The 15,852-nt window shown below is 51.5% G+C and overlaps 1 protein-coding gene across 1 annotated transcript in view; it reads right to left on the minus strand.

The window, feature by feature from the left end:
* GREB1 (growth regulating estrogen receptor binding 1) overlaps window positions 1-13,566 on the minus strand; it is a 144,288-nt gene extending 130,722 nt beyond the window's left edge. Inside the window, 1 exon segment of the mRNA XM_043604514.1 lies at window positions 13,470-13,566. The gene's annotated coding sequence lies outside the window, so the exon portion shown is untranslated.
* Between the last annotated feature and the right edge of the window lie 2,286 nt (window positions 13,567-15,852).

Raw genomic sequence — 15,852 nt, forward strand, 5'->3', positions numbered from 1 at the left:
ATTCTGTGTCTCCCTCTCTCTCTGACCCTCCCCTGCTTATGCTCTGTCTCAGAAATAAATAAACATTAGAAAAAAATACTTAAGAGATCATGATCTGTATGATGACATTTATAAAACACTTGTGAATCCACAAAATTATAGAACGGGATAACAGACCCGTGATTGGATTGTGGGGACCCAGGGGTGGGGGGACAAGAGTGGACAGAGCAGGAGCTGTGTCCCTGAAAGAGAAACGTAAGGGCTCCTTGCAGGAATGGAACAATTCCTATCTTGACTGTATCACCGCGGTGACAGCCGTACTATAGTTTTGCAAGATGTTACCACTGGGGGACACCTGGGTGGCTTAGTCAGTGAGGCATCTAAATTCAGCTCAGGTCATGATCTCTGCCGTCAGCACAGAGCCCGCTTCGGATCCTCTGTCCCCCTCTCCCTCTTGGTCCCTCCCCTGCTCATGCTCTCAAGCTCGCTCACTCGCTCTCTCTCTTTCAAAAATAAACATTAAAAAAAGAGAACGAGATTAACGTTGGGAAACACTGAGTAGAGGGTATGTGAGAGCTCTGTACTGTTTCTTCCCACTACATGTGAATCTACAATTATCTCAAAATTGCAATGTTAATTAAATCAGCATTTAAAAAACCGGCATTGAAAAATCTGTATTCTTCTTGCTAGCCACTTCTACTGGCACCTGAGCTGTAGAGGCTGCTTCGTCCAGACTCCTCACTTTGTCAATCAGATATTCAAGCGCGGCCACAGGGCTGGAGAAGCGGCAGGCGCTGCGGTTCCTGGCCTTTGTCTCTGCGAGAGAGGCCCCTCTGGGAATCTGCGGGCTTCGCACCACAGAGATTGGAGGGGAGCAACCGAGGGCCAACTCTGAGCCGTTCCTTTTCAGCCACGCAAATGACCGCAGATAAATATAAACTGAGGGGGGTAAAATCCCCAGCGAGGCATCATCTTTGCTCCCTCCCACGGTGACCACATAATTGAAAGAAGATCCGCCTGGCGACCCCGGCCCCAACCTGAGAGGCGTCCTCACAGTGTGGCCAGCGCCTGATCTCAAGAGAGCGAAAGCGGGAAGCGGACGCTTTCTGGAAGGAAACTGGATCCCTGAGAACAAGGACAAGAATGGACAGGGCTCTGCAGTCACACCCAGCCCCCGGGACGTGGGAAATCTCGCCCCATCGCTTTCTGCCTATCACTTCCGTCACCTCTCCCAGCCGGGCTTCCCTTGTCTGTGAAACGGGGCAACGCTGAGGACATCAGAGGGCTGGAGGACATCAGAGGGCTGCCGTGACAATTCCGCGACAGGGTGCACAGGGCGCCTAGCACAGACCCCCCGAGGTGCTCCAGAAGGCCCTCCCTTCCCGGCTCGCCCGAATCCCGCTGACTCGAGACAAAAGCACCTTCTCCCACCTGGGACGCAAGAGAATAACGCGCATGGGCCTAAGAGCTCAGACCCCGGGCCCAGGCTGCTTGCGTCCAAATTCTGTTTCTGCCGCTTCCTGGGGATGTGGCCTCGCACACGCTACTTACCTTCTCTGTGCCTCAATTTCCCCCTCTGTAGAGGGAGAATGATGCCAATAGCACCTCCCTCCTAAGGCGGTCGTGAAATCTGAATGAACCGTATGGTGAAGTGCTCCGCAGAGTGCACGTATCCCCGATGTTTTAAGTGTCCTTTTGGGTAATATCTGGGTCAGAAGAAATACGATTATTTCCTCGGGACCATTTTTTTTTTCTCTGTTTGTGAAAAATAATTCTGTGATTAGGTCAAACCATACAAAGCTGCCAATATAGCACACCATTTTTTTTTTTTAATTTTTTTCAACGTTTATTTATTTTTGGGACAGAGAGAGACAGAGCATGAACGGGGGAGGGACAGAGCGAGAGGGAGACACAGAATCGGAAACAGGCTCCAGGCTCCGAGCCATCAGCCCAGAGCCTGACGCGGGGCTCGAACTCACGGACCGTGAGATTGTGACCTGGCTGAAGTCGGACGCTTAACCGACTGCGCCACCCAGGCGCCCCTATCACATCATTTTTGACCCGCGAGAATAGCAATTCCACGTGGTTCTGCCTGGCGGCTAAATCTCTGGGCCTCAGTCTACCCATGTGTGAAACGCACTTCCTCGTCCCTACAACTCCCAGGCTGTGGCAGGGCCCGCGGATCGTGCGAAATGCCGGCACAAAGCGGGGGCTTAATACACAACAGCAGCCAGCTGTACGAAGCCACCCACCTGCTTCCCAGGTGCGATGTTCAAAGAACGCAACGTACAAGCAACATCGCTAAAGAAAAAGAGGCGAGGTGAGCCGACGATGACGTTACCGGCCCGATTCCCATGCTGACCACTCAGTGTCACGCAGGGGGACCCTCTTCCCAAGAAGTCACAGAACGACCCAGTGCAATCACCACAGAAATGAGCGAGAGGTGTGGATGCTGAAAAATGAGCACCCCCACCCCCCCGCCCCCCAGAAAGCACGTCTAACGCCAGACGCCTAAGACAGGCTGCGGGTGATAACAAGGAGAACGAGCACTTTCTACGTAAGAGGCCACGTTCTAAGCATCTGACTGCCACCCGGCACGCTGAGCTCTTCCAACCAGCCTGTGAGCCATTTATTACAGAGGAGGAAACAGACCTAGGGAAGATTAACTGGCTCCCCCAAGTACAGCTGGGCTCCAGTTTGACCCTGGCTCTGCCTGACTCCAGATGACCGGCTCTTAACTCCACTCCCATTACCTTCACCACCCAGATCACCCTCATTCACATAGACGAAGGATCATGATCGAAAAGCAAGGCCGACGAAGGAAGCCAGAAGCCAGCAGCTGTGTCCGGAATGGACTCCAGATTTCTGGAGCAAAGATCTCTTCCACTGACCCCTTGCCAGGGCGGTTCAAAAGCAGCCTCTACAGCAGAGGTTCTCGACCATTGGCAGGCGTAAGACTCACTTGGAGGGCTTCTCAAAACAGGTTCCCGGGCCCCAGCGTCCGGAATTCTGACTCAGAAAATCTGGGGGGGTGGGGAGTTCCCTAAAAACTTACATTCCTAACAATTTCCCAAGTGATGCTGACGCAGCTGGCCCGTGGACCACACTCCAGGATCCAGAAAATAACCCACAACCCCAAAAGTCTCATGGGTCTGTGTGACAGGAAGTCAGGGAAAAGGGTCTTGGTTGGGGGGTACGCGCAGGCCCACTGCCCCCGTAAGTCGTCTTCGCAGTCTGGCTCTGTCCAGCCCCCACCCCTGCTCTGGAGCCAGACAAAAACGGGTTCTCCGCCATTTGCTGCCCGTGGAACCCTGAGTGGGGCCATTGGCTTTTCTAAGCCTCTTTACAATGGAAACAACACTCCTCCTCACCCAGTAAGGATTAAGTGAGGTGGCATGTCTAAAGTATTTACGCTTAGGACAAAGTCAACCACTGTTCATGTCTTCTCACTTTTTCCCAATCAGATTCGTTTTCCCTAAATCGCCAAACACATCAACCCAAATTCTACTTTTTTAGGATTTTCTATCATGTGTGTAGCCATCAGTAAGGAGAGCAACAACATTTCATATCTCTAGAGTTTGCAAACTCCTCAGGGGGCAGGGCCCGCGGCTTACACATTGTGTGTCCCACACCACACCTAATATAATTACTTGGCATATAGAGTAAGCATTCAGTATGGGTTTACAGATCAAGCAAACAGGTCGAATTTGCTGTCCAACTAACATTTTGAGAAGGCAATTTAACCTTCAGAGATGTGAGCCTACAGGACTTCTGGCTTTCTGCTCAACCCAGAACCTTTCCTCTCTGCTAACTTCCAAGGGATGCTGGAAACAGTCAAGATTAAACAAGAGAAGGTTTGTGACTTGAAGGTGAAGGTAAATCGAGCCAGCCTCCTGGATGCAGTCCAGCAGAGGTCCTCTCCTGGAGCTACAAAGGTCACAAGGTCTAATTCTGCAGGCAAAATCAACAAATATGTCTTAGTAAAAGAGGACCAAGGGAGGTTCTGGAATAATCTTCCATAACTGCCCGTGAGAAGATGCAGGTTCTCAGGAAGAAACAGGGGAGACGATAGAAAGGAAAGGGGCAGAACATTTATCTTGAGATACAAGTGCTGCTCCAGGGGCTCCTGGGTGGCTCAGTCGGTTAAGCGACCAACTCTTGACTTGGGCTCAGACCATCATCTCACAAATTGTTAAGATCAAGCCCCGCGTTGGGCTCCATGCTGACAGTGCAGAGCCTGCCTGGGGGTCGCTCGCTCGCTCTCTCTCTCTCTCTCTCTCTCTCTCTCCCTCCCTCCCTCCCTCCCTCTCCACATGAATAGACTTTTTAAAAAAGTGCTACTCTAACCAGCCCAGGGGCCAAAAGAAGCGGGAATCGAATGGCAGACAAATGAGAAGTCCACGTAGAAATTAACTTGAAACGGAGATGAAACCTTGGAAAGTTAACAGAGTGGACACGCAGACTGTTTCTCCTGAGGCCAAGATTTGGCTTGTCTGTGGCACAGCTTTAGAGTCAGACGGACGTGCGTTCAAACCCTGATACGGCATCTTCCTGCGACACGACCCTGTACAAGTCACTAAAGCTCCCTGGACTTTGGCTTTCCTGCATACGAGGTGGGAATGTTAGCGCCTCGTCCGCACAGAGCGGTTGTGAGGGCTGAACGACCTAACAGCCACACGGCCCGACCTGGAGCCTGGGCCCCCGGCGGTCACGGAAGTGTTGTTTCCCGCTGACTTCGCCCCACTGGTAACCACGGAGAGGAACCGCCCCATCTGACAGCCTAGAATTCTGCAGGGACTACCGATCACTGCCACGTGTCCAGCTAAGTAACTAACCAGGTTCCAAGTTGCACTGCTGTCACAGAGGAGCCAATTCCTACTACTTAAAATGAAAACTCTGCAATGCCTGCCACTTGGTAATGCAGCCAAACTCAGCGGGGCCCACAACCAACTTCGCAGGACTCTGCTCCGCTATGGAAGTGCTTTCAACAGTCAGTGGCATTGTAACCATACTGCAAGGTGACGGAGGGCGGTGACACTGGTGGTGAACCCAGCGTGACATACAGAGACGCTGGATCACCAGGTTGTTCACCGGAAGCCAATGTAACATTACATATCAACCACACTCAAAAGGAAAAAAAAAAAATAATAAGTTTTTATTTATTTACTTATTTTGAGAGAGCCAGGGACAGCGCCAGCGGGGAGGGGCAGAGAGAGAGGGAGAGGATCCTAAGCAGGCTCCGCGCTGTCAGCGCAGAGCCCGACGCAGGGCTCGAACCCATGAACCGTGAGATCACGACCTGAGCTGAAATCAAGAGTTGGGCGCTCAACCCGCTGAGCCACCCAGGTGCCCCCTCAGAAGAAAGTTTTTAAGGCCTTCAAGTAACCCAATGGGGTTTCGTTTAAAAAAAATTTTTTTTTGGGGGGGCGCCTGGATGGCGCAGTCGGTTAAGCGTTCGACTTCAGCCAGGTCACGATCTCGCGGTCCGTGAGTTCGAGCCCCGCGTCAGGCTCTGGGCTGATGGCTCAGAGCCTGGAGCCTGTTTCGCATTCCGTGTCTCCCGCTCTCTCTCTGCCCCTCCCCCTCTGTCCCAAAAATAAATAAACGTTGAAAAAAAAAAATTAAAAAAAAAATTTTTTTTAATGTTTATTTTTGACAGAGAGAGAGAGAGAGAGAGAGAGAGACAGAGCATGAGTGGGGGAGGGGCAGAGAGTGAGGGAGACACAGAATCTGAAGCAGGCTCCAGGGTCCGAGCTGTCAGCACAGAGCCTGACATGGGGCTCGAACTCACAGACCACAAGATCATGACCTGAGCTAAAGTCGGATGCTCAACGGACTGAGCCACCCAGGCGCCCCAATGGGGTTTTGTTTTTAAATCTCTCTAGAGGTGCCAGAATCGGCGGTCACCTATGTGTGCCCCAGCCTCACCCACCCTGAAGAGCACCCTTCCTCCTCGGGGTCCCCCAAACCAGTACCGGGTGCTCCCGTGCGGTCTTGCGAACCCATCTCCCAACTGCAGATCCAAAACTGAGCATGCTCACCTCAGCGGTAATCTCGGGGGGGTGTTACGGACTGAAGGGTCAGGTGCCCCCACCTTCACCACCAAAATGTACACGCTGAAGCCCTAACCTCCAGAGAACCAAAAGGAGGTAATTTAGGTTAAGTGGGGTCATAAGGGGGCGTGGGGGGGGCATCTGATCCTATTGGATTACTATCTTGATTAGAAGAGACATCAGAGGGCCCCCCTCCCCCTCCCATGTGCCCACAGCAGAACGGCCATGTGAGGACACAGCAAAGAGGCGGGCTTCTTACGATGAGCACAGGGTGTTACATGCAAGTGATGAATCACTAAACTCTCCTCCTGAAACAACAAGAAAAGGAGGTAGCCTTCTGGCCGGCCGGAAAGAGAACTCTCACCTCTCCAAACCAGACTGGTCAGAACCCTGATCTTGGAATTTCAGCCTCCAGACCTGAGAAATAAATTTGTATTATTGTTTAAGCCACTCGGTCTACAGTATTTTACTGTGGCAGCCTGAGCGAATACAGTAGGGTACATGCAAGGAGGCAACACCAGATCTTTGTTATTATGTATTCCTTTAAAAATTATAAATACATTGGGGGCACCTAGGTGGCTCAGTCCCTTAAGCGTTCGACTGCAGCTCAGGTCGTGATCTCACAGTTGGCGAGTTCGAGCCCCACATCGGACTCTCTGCTGTCAGCACGGAGCCTGCTTGGGGATCCTCTGTCTCCCTCTCTCTCTCTCTCTCTCTCGCTCTCGCTCTCGCTCTCGCTCTCGCTCTCGCTCTCTCTGCCCCTCCCCCACTTGTGCATTCGTGCGCGCTCTCTCTCACTCTCTCCAAAGTGAAAATAAGATTTTTTTTTTTAAAGTTGTACACAGAACTTTTTAAAAAAAAATTACAAACACGTTACACCCTGGTAACAGGTTGACGCTGTCAGCCCCATGGGTGCGGGTATCACATATGGCCGGAAAGGTACCCCCCAGCTCCGGGGAGTTGTCAGAACACCTGCACCTGTCCACCTGCTCTCCACTGACTGCAACACGTTACAGTTTACGTGTGGCCAGACTGCGGTCTTAGATAATAAAATCATTGCCATATTTTCCTTTTTTTTTTTCAGGTTCATTTATTTATTTTAAGACAGAGAGAGAGAGAGAGAGGGCACAGTGTGCACGTGTATGTGTGAGCAGAGGAGAGGAGAGAGAGAGACAGAGTGAGAATCCCAAGCAGGCTCTGGACGCCCAGCGTAGGGCCCGATGTGGAGCTCCATCTCGTGAAGCGTGAGATCCCGACCTGAGCCGAGATCAAGAGTCGGATGCTTAACCCAGTGAGCCGCCCAGGCGCCCCAAGAATCATGACCATATTTTCTATGGAGACAAACAATGATAATGACAACCACAGCACTGGGCTCACTGGCAATCTTACTGCTAGAATGTCAGCCCCGTGAGAGCAGGACTGTCTGTTTTGCTCACTGCTGTACCTCCAGCACTCACACTAGCAATGGGCACATAGTACATACTCAATAAATACGTACATATTAAATAAGTGATGGGATTACGTCGCTAAAACATGCCTTACCTTTCCAGACCATCATGTCTGCAGACTTTTCAATTGTGGAAACAACTCTCTAAGCCTCTTTTAAATTTTTACAAATGAAGATTTGTACAGATTTGAACATTTACCCAATTTGAGTATAATACTTTTACATGGTCGATACTAATAATTATTATTCAGCTAACTCTGGTGTCTGAGAGCAATCGAAAGAAAGGTAGTGGGGCGCCTGGGTGGCGCAGTCGGTTAAGCGTCCGACTTCAGCCAGGTCACGATCTCGCGGTCTGTGAGTTCGAGCCCTGCGTCGGGCTCTGGGCTGATGGCTCAGAGCCTGGAGCCTGTTTCCTATTCTGTGTCTCCCTCTCTCTCTGCCCCTCCCCCGTTCATGCTCTGTCTCTCTCTGTCCCAAAAATAAATAAACGTTGAAAAAAAAATTTTTTTTTTAAATAAAAAAGAAAGAAAGGCAGTCATGAATCAAGGGGATGCTCTCATATGCATGAGTTCCTTTTGTCTTATTCTCTTGTATGGCCCTTCATACTTCTCCCCAGAGTCTGAAGACGTAGCTAAGCATGTAAGAGACGCTTTTATTTGACAAATACGAAACTGACCCTTTGGCTCAAACTCTCCTACATTTGGAGTCAAAACCTCAAAGTAGAACCCTTAATTGTTCCTGAATTGTTTCTATCAGTATTGGGCTTGGCTCTCTAACCAGAGTTCTGTAAGTTCCCTAAAGAACAAAAGCTCATTCGTTCATCAAATATTTACTGAGCACCTACTATGGGCCATCCATTGTGCTGGGCACTGGGGCACAACAGTGAGCAAAGGAGACCTGATTCTGCACAGCACTTATCAAGAACCATGGAAAGATAATTACACACAAGTATGTAATTATAAATGTGGTGCCTCACACTAAGTGGTTTTCAGCATTTTTTTTTTAAGTAGGCTCCACGCCCAACATGGGGCTTGAACTCACAACCGTGATATCAAGAGTCATGTGGTCTACCGTCTGAGCCAGCCAGGCACCCCTCAACCATTTGTTTAATGCAAATTGCCTACACACACCCCAGTTCAGAAACACTTTATAATAATTCATCTCCCAAATCTTTTTGAGTCAAGAACACGTAACCACCTGGGACGCCTGGGGGGGTGCTCAGTCTGTTGAGTATCGGACTTCAGCTCAGGTCGTGATCTCACAGTCCTTGAGTTCAAGCCCCACATCAGGCTCTGCGCTGACAGATCAGAGCTTGGAGCCTGCTTCTGATTCTGTGTCCCCCTCTCTCTCTCTGCCCCTCCCCAACTCATTCTCTCTCTCTCTCTCTCTCAAGAATAAACATAAAAAAAAAAAAGATTCCTTCTCCCCCTCTCCCTCTGCCCCTCCCCTGCTTGTGTGTGCACTCTCTCGGGGGGGGGGGGGGGGGAAGAGGGGAAAGGCACATGTAACTACCAACCAGATTTCCTGATCAGCAAAAGATTCTGCAGTCACTCCACAGTTAACAGCAGCCCGCACAAAGGGAAGAAGTCTGACATCGGATTGACTTACAGAGCCAGATGATAGGTAAATGCACAATCTCCAGCAGGTTTTTGTCTCTGTCTTTTTAAAAGAGCTTATAGACTCTCAGCTGACCTTCACAGATTCGCGGTTCATCAAAATCACCCAGAGGGTTTATTAAACCAGGTTGCTGGCCACCCCCCCCCCCCCAGGGTTTCTGAGTCCATCTAGGCAGGGGCCTGAGAGTCTGCGCGTTGCACAAGTTCCCTGGCGACAGCGAAACTGCTGGTCCTGGGACTAACAATTTGAGAACTACCCCCTTAGACTAAAAGACAGACCTTATCGTGAACAAAGCTAAAGTTCAAGGACAAGATCTTCCACATTACCCAGGTCAGGCTGCTCAGGTGACAGACTAGAGCAGGAGCCCAGGGAGAACCGACCCTCTCAAGGTCAAAAACGAGCAAGTCAGACAGTTTCTCTAACTCTCGAGTCACCGGTCTTTGTGTCACACAGCCTCCTGGAAACCCACCCCACCCCCCCCCACCCCCGCCTTCTGCTGAGCCCCCGAGGACATGCTCTTCTCATTGGAAAATTAGGTAAACTCCTCGTCAAAAACACAGGGGTATGATGGGCCATTATGTCTTAGACCTCAAAGACATCCAGGAGGCTTGCAGTGGGGGGAGTGGGGGGAGTGAAAACAATCACAACTGACCAAATGTTGACAATTGTCAAAGCCGGATGATGATCACAGAGAACGTTGTACTGACTCCCCGCTTCCGTACATGTTCAAAGTTTTCCATCATAAACTAGGTCACGGATACCAGTTGGATCAAGATCTGTCACGGCACATCTCTGTGAGGCCTGAGGTCTCTCACATGGCCCCTGAGACATACTTCCCTCCTCCCAAAATATTTTGACATGCCAAGCCTTGGCTGAGCACTAGAGTGATTCACAGAAAATTAAGATGCACATTTCTGTCTTCAAGAAGCCCATCGTTCGGTGGAGTAAATAAAACGCATAGTATTGTGTTACAGTTACTGATGAACGGCAGAGACAATTAAGAGTAAACTAAGAGATTAACTGAACTGAGCAAGACTGCATCCTTTTCCAGAAAGGGAAAGGATATCCCAGAAATTACACTTTTTTTTACCTAAGAGCAGTCGCATTTTAGAAATGTGTATGACCATCATCATGAAAAGACATCAAGTGGAAATAACAGGGAAAAACCAAGAATCTGTTAGACAAATAAATTAGTATTTTTTATACAATATAAAATTATTCAAAATGACAATATGAAAAAAAATGATAGGCAATATCAACTTTTATTTTTATTTTTTTTATGTTTATTTATTTTTGAGAGAGAGAGAGAGAGAGAGAGAGGAAGAGAGAACGAGCAGGGGAGGGGCAGAGAGAGAGGGAGTCACAGAATTTGAAGTAGGCTCCAGGCTCCGAGCTGTCAGCACAGAGCCCGACGTGGGGCTCGAACCCACAAACCGTGAGATCATGACCTGAGCCGAAGTCGGATGTTTAACCGACTGAGCCACCCAGGGGCCCCAATACCCAGAACTTTTAAATGAAAAAAGATACAAAGTAACATAACACATATACCATATAACATGTAATGTTGAGCAATGTTTAGAAGCATATAAAATTTAGTTTTAATACCAGAAAAAATACACCAAAATGTTAACAGTAATTATATCTGAATCACAGATTTCTGCTTTTTTAACTTTTCTGTATATTCTTAAATTATATATCACAAATATACATTACTTCTATAATAGCCTTCCCCCTCCTGTATTTTTTTTAATTAGCTTCAAAGTACAGCAATCTATCTGTATATCCAGAAACAGACCCAAAAAGCCAAGAGGGCCCATTAAGCAGTGGATGAGCTGAGAAGATTAACTGCCTGGAATCTTTTTGAAGAGATTAGAGGTCCATGAGCCCTCTGAAATGGCCAGGCCAGAGTTTCATGAGCTGCTCTTAGCCAGCTGTCATGGCCAGTTGCCCCCACGAAAGCCCTAGAGGCTTCCTTTCCCAGAATGGACCAGAACCCAGGAATCACGGGGGGGCTGGGAAAGTGTGATTATTAAAAGCAGGCTCCCAAAGCATAAGAGACTGTTAAAAACTGAGAACAAACTGAGGGTTGATGGGGGGTGGGAGGGAGGAGAGGGTGGGTGATGGGTATTGAGGAGGGCACCTTTTGGGATGAGCACTGGGTGTTGTATGGAAACCAATTTGTCAATAAATTTCAGAAAAAAAAAAAGTGAGTGAACATTGAAAAAAAAAAAAAAAAAAGCAGGCTCCCTTTCCCCACTTGGTGCATGAATGGTCCGTGCCACAGCCTTTGTTGCATGTCCTGGTCCCTCTAGATTCTGATAACTGCCTGGGCACGGTGCAGGGGGGTGGCACAGCGGGGCAGGTGAGCAGGGGCCCTGCCCTCTCTCTTTAAGCTACAGTCTGTCTTCTCATTCTGATTGTTTAAACTTTTACTAGCCCTACTTTGAGATGGCCTCGGAACACTCTGAAATTCCTAAATACTTCAAATGTTGAATCCACAAAATGGACACAATGTTCTTAAAAAGGGGATTTCTAATGTCAAGCATAATAGTAGCTCCAGAATAAATACCTAAACACTATAGGGCGTTAATAAGTTGCTCACTAAATGAAAGACAGAGTGGTCACCTTCATGTTAAGCACAGAAACCTTTAGACAGGCTGTAAGAGATTATAAACTCTCCTGTTAACAATTCCAAGACAGGGGCACCTGGGTGACTCAGTCAGTTAAGCGTCCGACTTCGCCTCAGGTCATGATCTCACAGTCCGTGGGTTCGCCCCGTGCTGACAGCTCAGAGCCTGGAGCCTGCTTCGGATTCTGTGTCTCCCTCTCTCTCTGCCCCTCCTCTCTTTCTCTCTCTCTCTCTCTCTCTCAAAAATAAACATTGAAAACAATTTTTTTCAATTCCAAGACAAAAATACGCATATTTAAAGTATAGCTTCAAATTACCCACCCAGTAAGATTAAAGGTATTGGCCCAACTGCCTATTTTCACTAATTAAAAACACTTAAACCACAAACAAACCATTTAAACCATCTGCAATAATGAGAAAGTCCGGGATGCAAATTCAGCTCCCACCTGAGCTTCCTTCTTAAGCCATAAAGAACGCTTGTTCTAGAATGAACAGCAGCACCCCTCATCCACTCCTGTGGGCAATCAACACTGTCACAGACCACACTGCAAATTTTAAATGCACCAGATTTCAGCGTGCAAAGACTGGCAGAAATATTTCCTCACCTGGGTTTCACTTCACTGTTTCGCATTTTAAATCTGGTTCTCATTTCCTAAAAACAAACTTTTTGAAGCCAGTCAAAAACCCGTGCTCTGGAAGCAATGGGTTTGTTACAAGGAATTCGTCAAATCTGCCCGGAGATTTAAGACATTCTAAGAAAAGTAGTTAAAGGTGGGGCTCTGATTGGCCTTTAAAACTTCCAATAACATTTTCCTACAAAGTGCTGCAAACCGGGCGACTTTAACACAACATTTAAGTAAGACGAAGCTCAGAACCTCTCCAGATCTCCTCCTAACACCTCGTGTTAAGCACAGAGATTAAAATGCTCTCCCTGGGAATCGACGTTTTCAAGTGAAATTTACACATTTACCGTTTCAAAGATATCCTAAGAACACCCCTCAAGCCCATAGCAACACTTACCTCTATAGCGAGAGTCTAGTCAAGAAAAGTTTCAGTTTACAAATTCACTAGTCCCTCCTTCCTGCTGGTCCTCACGACCAGGGATCAAAAAAGGGTTGACAGCAAAATGACCCAGCATCCTTCCCAGTGAATGGCGGGTCGCCCTGGCCTCCACACCGGCCTGGCGCCCCGGCGGCCACACACACACACACACACACACACACACACTTTCTCGGACTTCAGGAAACCAGCCTTTGTTCCCAAGACGCAAAAAACCTGGGCTCCAGCGACTAGGCCCCCGCCTCCCCGCAACCGGCCTCTCCGAGCGTCCCAGGCCGGTCTGGGAAGAAGCCCCATTTTCTCCCGTGTCCCAAGTGCTGGGGACACGTGGCTGCCACCTGGGGCTCCAGCATTCTAAACACACACACGCCGACACCCACGCCCGCACGCCCCGAAAGGAGGGATCGCCGCCGTCATTGTCATCTGGCCGAGCTGTGCCCCGCGGAGCGCGCTCTCCAACTTCCACGATCTCACACGGGCGCACGCGCGCGCGCGCGCGCACCAGGCGGGGGCGCCCAGGGCCCACGTGCCCTCGAGGGCGCACCGCGACCCTCCCGCGCCCCCCCCCCACCACCACCACGCGGGCGCAGGCCGGGAAAGCGCCCGCGTCCGCCCGCGCCCTGCGCTCCCCGCCCCCGCGGCCCCGCTCCGGAGCCCGGCGCCCGGCCGGCGGGACGGCTCTCACCTCGGCCTTTGTCCTCCCGCCGACGCAGCCCCGCTCCGGTGCGACCGCCGCCGTCGGAGGGCCGGCCCAGCCTACCCGCCGCGGTCCCACCCACAGCTGCCGGGCTCGGGGCCGGGCGGGGGGCGCTCGGCAAAGCCCGGAGCCGCGGAGCGCGGCCCGCGCCGGGGACGCGACCCCTGACCCCGGCCGCCGCCCCTCGCCCCCCCCGCCTGAGTCCACTTCTCCGGGTCTTCGGGCCGACCGCGCGGCAGGGACGCGCGGTGGGCACGGCCGCCCCGGGACCCGGGCTGGGGAAGGGTCGCGCGCGGTGTGGGCGGCGTCCGGCGAGGGGTGTGGGCCACGCGGCAGGAGCCAGCCCCCGCGCCGGGAGTTCGGGCCCCCGCGGCCCTCCGGCCCCCGGCCCCCTCGTTCCCCACCCCCGCGCCCGGATCCCCGCGCCCACAAGGCCGGTGGGAGGGTCAGCCAACGGCCCTGCCCGGCGCCGGCGTCCACCTCGAGGAAATAACCAGGTCCCCACTTGAAGCGCCCGGCACCCGGCCGGCCCCGCGCGCTGGAAAGGTCGCTTTCTTCTCGGTCCTCCCCGCGGGCCCCCTCCCCGCGTTCCCGCGTGACCCAGACCTGGAGCCCCTCCGGCCACCGCGGACATCGCGGGGCGGGTGGGGGGATCTGGACACAAGTGGGAAGAACCCGCCGAGAACAGAGGTCATTTTGTCGCTTGGGACCCAGGCGCCCGGAGGAGACAAGGCAAGTGTGGAAGGCAGGGAGAGAGGAGTCTAGACCTCCCGGGACTCCCCCACCCCCCACGTCGGCGCCAGGACTGAGCCCTGCAGAGGGTCCTGTCTGCCGGGTCTCCCAGCAGGTACCATGCTCCCCCGTCCCCACCCGACTGCGCCCGTCTCCCGCAGCGCTGCCCACCCGCTCTAACAGCCTGCCTGGTGGACCGTGGTCCCCAGAAGCCCGAGTCAGCGAGAGGCCCACGAGGGGCTCCGCCTGAGGCCCACAGAGCAAGAGGAAGATTCTGGAAATACAGGCTGCTGTAGGTGGCACCCAGGCACCTTTGCCCTGGCCCCCTCCCCACGCCCGGTCAGAAGAATGAGTGAATAAAGGAGGGAATGAAAAAGAGGGAACCTCAAATAAGACTCTGTAGATGTCGCTGGCGGCTGGTGCAGAGGTAGCCTCAGGGATGAGCACGGGGCTGGAGGTTTCTTTCCTCTTTTCAGCAGATGTCCGTCGCCCCTGTGATTTCAGGAACCTGTGAGGTGCTGCACAGGAGTCGGAGGACCCGTCCTGGACCCTCCCTGCCCCTCACCTCCACGCGTCGCCAGCGAGGCCTTGGGCCTATGAGTCACTGTCCTCCTGGACTGGAGAGTCACAGCCACCCAGGTGGGCAGTTAAGCGAGGAAATGACAGAATGAGGGGACAGCTCCCAACAAATGCCAGCACACAAGCAGGGCCTCAGTAAAGACGTTGACTGAATCAATCGTGGCAGATCTGTAACCTGAATGCAAACACACGCTGGAGAGGCGACGTCGTGAGCCCCCCCCCCGTGTGCCCAAGAACCAGCCAATCCTAACATCTTGCCATACTTGCTTCGGATGTTCGTGTACAAAATAAAGAATGTCACGATACAGTTAAAGCCCCTGGGCAGCCCTCCGTGATCCCAGTTCTTTCCTCCCCGGCCCCCTCTCCCAGCACTCTTCTACAACATGCCATCCATGTTTCTATACTATTACTACGTATGCACGCGTTCGTGAACTATATATAACACGTTCACCAGTTCTACAAACTTTCTGGGTATTATCACACCCTACGTTTCGTTCTGTAATCCGGTGGGTTGACTTCGTACTGTTTTGCTCAATGTTACGGTTGTGAGAGCCATCTGGTCATTCACGGAGCCCTACTTGATTCATTTTTAACTGCTAAATGGTATTCCGTTGTATGGCTATGGCACAATTTATATACACGTTCTTCTGTTGATAGATATCAGCGCTGATTACGATATGGTTAAAAACAAGACTGTAATGGGGCGCCTGGGTGGCTCAGTCGGTTAAGCGTCCAGCCTCGGCTCGGGTCATGATCTCGCGGTTTGTGGGTTCGAGCCCCACGTCGGGCTCTGTGCTGACAGCCTGGAGCCTGGAGCCTGCTTGGGATTCTGTGTCTCCCTCTCTCTCTGCCCCTCCCCCATTCATGCTCTGTCTCTGTCTCTCAAAAATAAACATTAAAAAAATAAATAAAATAGGGGCGCCTGGGTGGCTCACTCGGTTGAGCGTCTGACTTCAGCTCAGGTCACGATCTCACGATCTCACGGTCTGTGAGTTCGAGCCCCACGTCGGGCTCTGGGATGATGGCTCAGAGCCTGGAGCCTGTTTCCGATTCTGTGTCT

The sequence above is a fragment of the Prionailurus bengalensis genome, chromosome A3 (genome assembly GCF_016509475.1).
Source record: "Prionailurus bengalensis isolate Pbe53 chromosome A3, Fcat_Pben_1.1_paternal_pri, whole genome shotgun sequence".
NCBI lineage: Eukaryota > Metazoa > Chordata > Mammalia > Carnivora > Felidae > Prionailurus > Prionailurus bengalensis.